The following is a 6,972-nucleotide window of genomic DNA, read 5'->3' as shown; positions in this document are numbered from 1 at the left end:
TAGACCGATGGCTGATTTCGGTTTTGTGTTTCTGGTTTGGAAAAGTATGAAAGGCTAATCTGGTTCAGCATAGATAAACATTTTGAAAGACTTTTGAATATTATTTTAAATGAACAGTTTCCTCTTTCAGAAAAAGATTTCATATTTTTCTTTTATTGTAAACCGTTATTTTTGAAAAGAGGCATAAGACGGTTATTGATCACTGGTATGGTTTATCTTCATGTATCCTATTACAGTAATTCCCAAAAACCCTCTACTGAGAACCCTTTCGAGGATGATGTTCTCACCCCCAACATTTTTTCCCCTTTCAGGATATGGGCGCAGAAGTCACGAAGAGTTTTATTTATTTGTTATTGAGATGCTCTGTATTGCTTTAGATTATTATTTTTGTACCCTCGCCTTTATCTTGATTTATTCTGTAAGAGGGGTAGGAATTGTATTGGTTAATGCTTGTAATATTATATATATATATATATATATATATATATATATATATATATATATATATATATATATATGGATGTACTCTTTATAAGTTTTTTGTAAGTTGTATGGTATCTATGGATGTACATTATTGAACGAAGTATCTCGGGAGCGATATTGCGATTTAAAGTTTTAAACAAGCTCATATTTCAATATTAAATAGTATAAGTGTCGTCGTAATGTCCGAGCTATCAGAGTCGCGCAGCCGGAAGCGTGAGCTTTGGTAGTTAGAGTGTTACACAGTTGGCTCAAATTATCAGGTGATAAAGCACTCCTCGGATTTACTTACCCAAATCTCTCCTTGACACAATAGCATCATAAGCACATAACTGGACTCTAATCATTGGTGCTCAAAGTCTTATTATTCTTATGCTTTTGATCTTCCCCCCTTTTTTATTTGAAAAAGATCACTGCTTCATAGTTTGGACCTTGAATTCTCATAATACTTTTCTAGATTTTTATTTTTGAAGATTCTATCTCTTTTTCTGCAAGTTTTATCCATATTGAATCCATTAATGTAATGATATCCTTTCACACGTGACCCACTTTTATTTTAACCTTCTTGTTTGTTGATCTTCAATTCCTCTCACTCGAATATTCTCATTATAAAAAAATTTAGTGGAAGGACAAGCAAAAGAAAAACAAACTAGATTTTGAAAACAAGTGAAAACATGATGTAACAGCAAAGAAAAAAAAAGAAAAAAGAAAATATGATGTAGAAAGAAAAAGAAAATATGATGCAACAAAAGGAAAAAAGAAGAAAAATAAATATCTAACTAACCACCTAAAAAATACAATTCAAGTTTACCACATTTAGTTTAATCTTTAGGTCTTTTCCAATTGAAATTGTTGGAATTCTCTTTAAAACTACTAGAAGTCAATTTTTTAAGCTTGAGATCGAGTAGTTCCCGCTTGAGGCTCAGGTGCGGGAGGTGGAGGAGGATGTTGTTAAGGCTCGTCTCTTTGGTATTCTCCATAGTACCTTCTTGCTGATCTTTCCATCACTGCCACAGAGATCGGGCTTCCAAGTTTAATAGATATGTCTTGTTCAATGGATACCCCAGCAACTTGGCAGAGACGGTGGATGAAACCCAAAAATTCGAGTTTTGCTCTTGAGTCACACTTTGAGCAATGGCTCTTATTTACATAGGGATGAGAATCTCCACTCTAACTTCTTCTTAGGTCATCATAGAATGGATTAGGACTGCTCTATCCATGGTTACTTCAAAATGTATGGACATAGGAATAATAGAGCGTTGGATGAAATTCAACCATCCCTTGGTAACAGGGATGAGTTCCGTCCTCTTTAATTAGTTTAGTGCTCCCTTGGCATCAAGCTTCCATTGTGCCCCCGGGACACATATGTCACAGAGCACGTCATACTTCCTTTTGTCACTCTTCATCATCATTTCATAATCATAATAATCGGAATTCGAGGAGTAAGTTTGAGGAGGGAGGCTGAGGACCCTTCGGATATTCTGAGGTCTATAGTCAATAGGTTAACCTCGGACATAGCTCATGAAGGTGGGCTTTTGGGTTTCTTCCTCTGGGATCCTCCAAGCATTTGCATGAAACTCTTAGACCAATATGAGCCCCATCCTTCTCAGTGGATTAGACAAAATGCTCCACTTCCTCTGTGATATTTCGGCTTGAATATCCGAATATTCATCCAATTTGAAGTTGAACCTTATATTGGGGATGACCAATTTATCCGCCATCCACATACTATATTGATCTTTATGAAGATTGGAATGGAATCGACCCTGTCATATGAAGGAGTAGGTTCCTTTCCTTTCCTCTTCTTTAACAAAGACATGTTAATTCCATGAAATAATATTTCAACAGAATGTAAAACAAGTTTTTCTAAACACTTTCAATACCAAACTTAGAGTTTTGTTGGGTTTCTAAGTTCAGATGTATAAGTGAGGAGAGAATAAAATATGTTTGTGAAGTGAATGTATATAGAAAAGAAGATGAACGTGAAGAATAAAATGGATGTGAGATGTGTATAGTGTGTAGGTGTATTTATAGTGGAGTGAAATATGAGTTATGTGGTTGAGAATAGGTGATAGAGTGTGTGGTGTGCATGTGTGCAGAAGAAATTCATATAAAATAAGAGCTAGATGACAAAATTTAAAACATTGAAAATTGAGAAAGTGGATGCATAGAGGTAGCGTGTGGTTGCATGTTTGTATGCATGTGAACTATGACAACAATAGAGATTGAAAAGAGTGATATTGAGAAGGGTGACATGTATGCATGCAGAGTAGCTGCATGATAATCCTCGGGAAGACAAACATGGTGGCAGTCATAAAGAAAAAGAAAAAATAAATATGCATGCAATCCTTTTGAAAAAGATTAAAATTAATAAAGAGAAATTATAAAGAAGAATCAAAAGCATTTAGAGGGAATAGATCATTATAAGCGAGAAGGGAATCATCGATGGTGTTGAACTTGAGTCCTGGGCGCTAGACTTGAGCCCCTACTTGATTCCTGGGCACTTAACTTTGATCCCCTGGGGGCCAATTAATGCATGGCCATTGGGCGCCCAATCCAGGCACTCGGTGCCAACTTTCTTACCTCTTTCGAAGGCACTGGGTGCCGATCCCTCTCTTTTTAAAAATAAAAAAGATAAAAAACTACTTGATCACGGCTAAATGTTGGTTTAGAAATTCACAAGTTATAAAACTCGAATTCATCAATAGTATAGTCCTAAACTGACAAATAACCCTATCAAACCTTAGAAAATTGTCACAATTCAAATCAAATACCTGGAGTTTTAAATTCCAAGTCGTTCTCCCACGGAATTGCAATCGGGTGTACAAGTATTGGCTATGAAAAATGGGAGTTGATCGCAATAAACGGGAATTTAAATTGTAAGAAAGTAAATAACGAGCAATGAGCAAAAGACAAAGGGAATTAAACTAAAAGTAATTAAAACAAAGTAAAGGAAATTCAAGCAAAAAGGATCTTGACAAGGATTGAGAGTTAAAGATCACTATCCTTATCATTAACCACGAACATAGCAGTTGTGAAGAGTTAATCCCACTTCATCATCCCTTAAATATCGGGGGAAAATCAAGCATGTATAATTGATCTCAATCCACAAATCCTAACCAACTTACCAATTAAATTTGGTAAAAGATTAGTCTTAGTGGAAACTAAATCAACTAACAATGCTAAATCACCAATCAATATCGGATATCAATGACTCAAGGTCACCTAAGTTCTCAATCTCATGTCAATGATGCAAAATTCTTCTCTATAACTAGGTGAGATATTTCATTAAATACTTAGAAGGCATAAAAGAAAACCATCTTAAGTTGCTAGCATCAATAAAATCTATAACTAACCAATGCAAGAAAGTAATAATAACAACTTAAGCAAGCATTAATAAACATGAAAACATCAAATTGCATTAAAGGTGAACAAAAATTCAAAAGGAGTTCATAAAACTAAAATGACAAGAACAATAAAAACTAACATGAAAATATATCAAACTAAGGTGGTAGAACAATAAAGATTAAAATCTAATTCTAGAGAAAAATTAAACTAAGAAACCCTAAATTTTAGAGAGAAGTTGGAACTTTTCTCTCTAGAATTCTACCTAAACATGATACTACACTACTACTAAGACTCCTTCTCACTATTTGGTTGATCTCCTCTGAATTCTTGCTTCAAATGCTTCAGAAATGAGTTGGATTGGGCCAAAATTAGGCCAGAAATTTCGAGCAACGTGTTCTTTTAAATGAGTCACGTGTTGCAAGTCGTGCGTACACATAAGCCATGTGTACACACAAATTAGAGGAGATGCGTATGCACGACACATAAGCTCATTTTCTTCATAAATTCTCCACTTTTGCATGATTTTCTCTCCACTTATTCAAGTCATTCTTACCTTCTAAAACTAAAATCACTCAACAAACACATCAATGTTTCGAATGTGATAGAAGTGAATTAAATGTTAACAATTTAATGGTCCAAAAAGCATATTTTTAACACTAAAGCACATTTAAGAGAAATTCACAAATGCATTCTAAATGAATAAGTGCAAGATAAGTTGATAAAATCCACTATTTTCAACCAAAAAATTATCATAAAATATGGGTTTATCACTACTTTAATGAAAAATAGAAGAAGAAGAAGAAAACTAACTATGGTTAGATTGCCTCCCAACAAGTGCTCCTTTAACGTCATTAGCTTGACTCACAACATTACTAGGGTGGAAGTTGGATTGCTTCACAACACCTTTTTCCAATATTTTCCTCTATTTAATGCTCATCCTCTAACTCTTCTTCATTTTTAGAGCTTGAGTGCTGTAGAGAGTCCTCAAAGGTTCTTTTATCAATAATTTTTTGAACTAATAAATCAATTAGATTAACCCTCACACAACTTTCTGATTCCCTTGGGTGTTGCATGGCTTTAAAGACATTAAAAATATCTGTTCTTCATAGACCCTTAGTGTTAGCTCACCTTTCTGGACATCTATGAGAGCTCATGCAGTGGCTAAGAAAGGTCTCCCTAACATAATGAAAGCGTCCTCATCCTCTTTCATATCAAGGATCACAAAATTAGCACGGAAGATGAACTTTTTTATTTTGACCAACGCGTTTTCTACTATCCTATGTGAAAACTTTATTGATCTATTGGCCAGTTGCAAGGATATCTTTGTTGGCTTGACTTCTTCAATTTGTATCTTCTTTATCATACACAGAGAAATCAAATTAGTGCTTACCCCTAAATCACAAAGAGCCTTTCCGACGGTGACATCCCTAATTGTACAAAGAATTTGGAAACTTTCTGGATCTTTCAGCTTTTGTGGTAGTTTTCTTTGAATAAGGGCACTGCATTCCTTGGTGAGTATCACTATTTCATCTTCCTAGATGGTTTTTTTCTTATATAGCAGTTCCTTCATGAACTTGGCATAGAGCGACATTTATTCTAAGGCTTTCATGAAAGGAATGTTAACTTGCACCTTCTTAAACACCTCTAGAAATTTGACGAATTGATTCTCCTGATTCTACTTCTATAGCCTTTGAGGATATGGAATCCTTGGTGAATAGGCCTTCACATTCTCTTTTTTTGATTTCTATAAGAGTATTCTCCTTTTTTTATTTATCCTTATTTTTCTCTTTTAATGGCTCCTCAGCTTGTCCTTTATTCTCCTTGAGAATCTTCTTGTTAACTACTCTTCCGCTTCTCAAGTTGATACTCTTGCACTCCTTTCTAGGATTTGGTATTGTGTCACTCAGAAAGTAATTTGCTAGCTTCTCTACCAATTACTTGACATCTGTCCCACTTGCACTTTTAGATTTCTGATGGATGCCTCTTGATTTTTCAAGTTTGCTCTTGTTTCTTGCATGAAGTTTTGGGTTTATTACACAAATGCAGCAGTAGATTGGGAAATTTCTCTATGGCAAGCCCAAGAGGTGATAAATTCTGAGGGTTTACTTACTTTTGGTATAAAACGTTGAAGTTTCTTTCTCTTTGATTTCTCCAACTAAAATTAGGGTGATTCCTCCAATTAGGGTTGTAAGTTTTGTGAACGGGTCTTTCTTTGGCTTTGAAAAATGTCCCATGAAATTTACTTGCTCAGTAGATAAATGGACTTCTTTGAATAATTTACACCCTTCCCTCTGATGTGCCCCTTTATACAGGCCACATGTAGCTTATGTTCCTACGGCTGAAACTTGCCTCTATTATAGTTGTTTTGTGAGTGAAGAGAGTTGTTGAAACATAATTCTGTATTGTGTTAGGATTATACTCATGGTGTCCAATACCATCACTCATTTTTTATGGTTCTTTCGTATGAGTACATGAAATTGTTAGCTGCCACTATTTTGATCAACTCCAATTCTTATTTAGGTGTCTTTCTATGTAATGAGCCTCCTGCGGATGAGTCGATGATGGTTCTTGAGGCTTGAAAGACTTCACCATAAAAAGTTTGGATTTACAGCCACTCAGGAAAAGCATGATATGGGTATTTTTTGAGTATCTCCTTATATCTTTTCTATGCTTCATAAAGTGATTCATCATCCTTCTGGAAGAAGGAATTTATGTCATTCCTCAATCGAGACAACTTCTGGGGTAGAAAGTATTTAGTTAGAAATTTGTTAACTAAATACTCCTATGATGTTATGCTACCCGGGGGTTGAGCTTGGAGTCATTGCTTAGCTCTATCTCTCAAAGAGAATGAAAATAGCCATAACCAGATGGCTTCGAGGCTAGCTCCATTATTACTGTTTACTGTGCCACATAGCTGTAGAAAACTAGCTATGTGGACACTCGGATCTTCTTGAGGGCTACCACTGAATTGATCTTGCTTCACTAATTGGATTAGTGAGGGTTTTAGTTCAAAATTATTTGCTTAAACCGTGGGTCTCATTATGTTGCTTTCAGAACTGTTAGTGCTAGGTGTGATGTAATCACAACGGGTCCTTCTCACGTTGTTGTTCTCCTCTACCATTCTCTCTTCCACTTCTCTTCTTG

The 6,972-nt window shown here is 35.3% G+C and overlaps 1 non-coding gene across 1 annotated transcript; it reads left to right on the top strand.

The window, feature by feature from the left end:
- Positions 1 to 6,449: 6,449 nt before the first annotated feature.
- On the top strand, positions 6,450 to 6,556 carry LOC130953684 (small nucleolar RNA R71). Its single transcript, XR_009075850.1, has one exon. It is a non-coding gene; the product is annotated as a small nucleolar RNA R71 (small nucleolar RNA).
- The last annotated feature ends 416 nt before the right edge of the window (positions 6,557 to 6,972 follow it).

This window comes from Arachis stenosperma, chromosome 1 (assembly GCF_014773155.1).
Source record: "Arachis stenosperma cultivar V10309 chromosome 1, arast.V10309.gnm1.PFL2, whole genome shotgun sequence".
In the NCBI taxonomy this organism is placed as follows: Eukaryota; Viridiplantae; Streptophyta; class Magnoliopsida; order Fabales; family Fabaceae; genus Arachis; species Arachis stenosperma.
The sequence above is the reverse complement of the archived record's forward strand: the minus strand, read 5'-3'. Positions and strand labels throughout refer to the sequence as shown.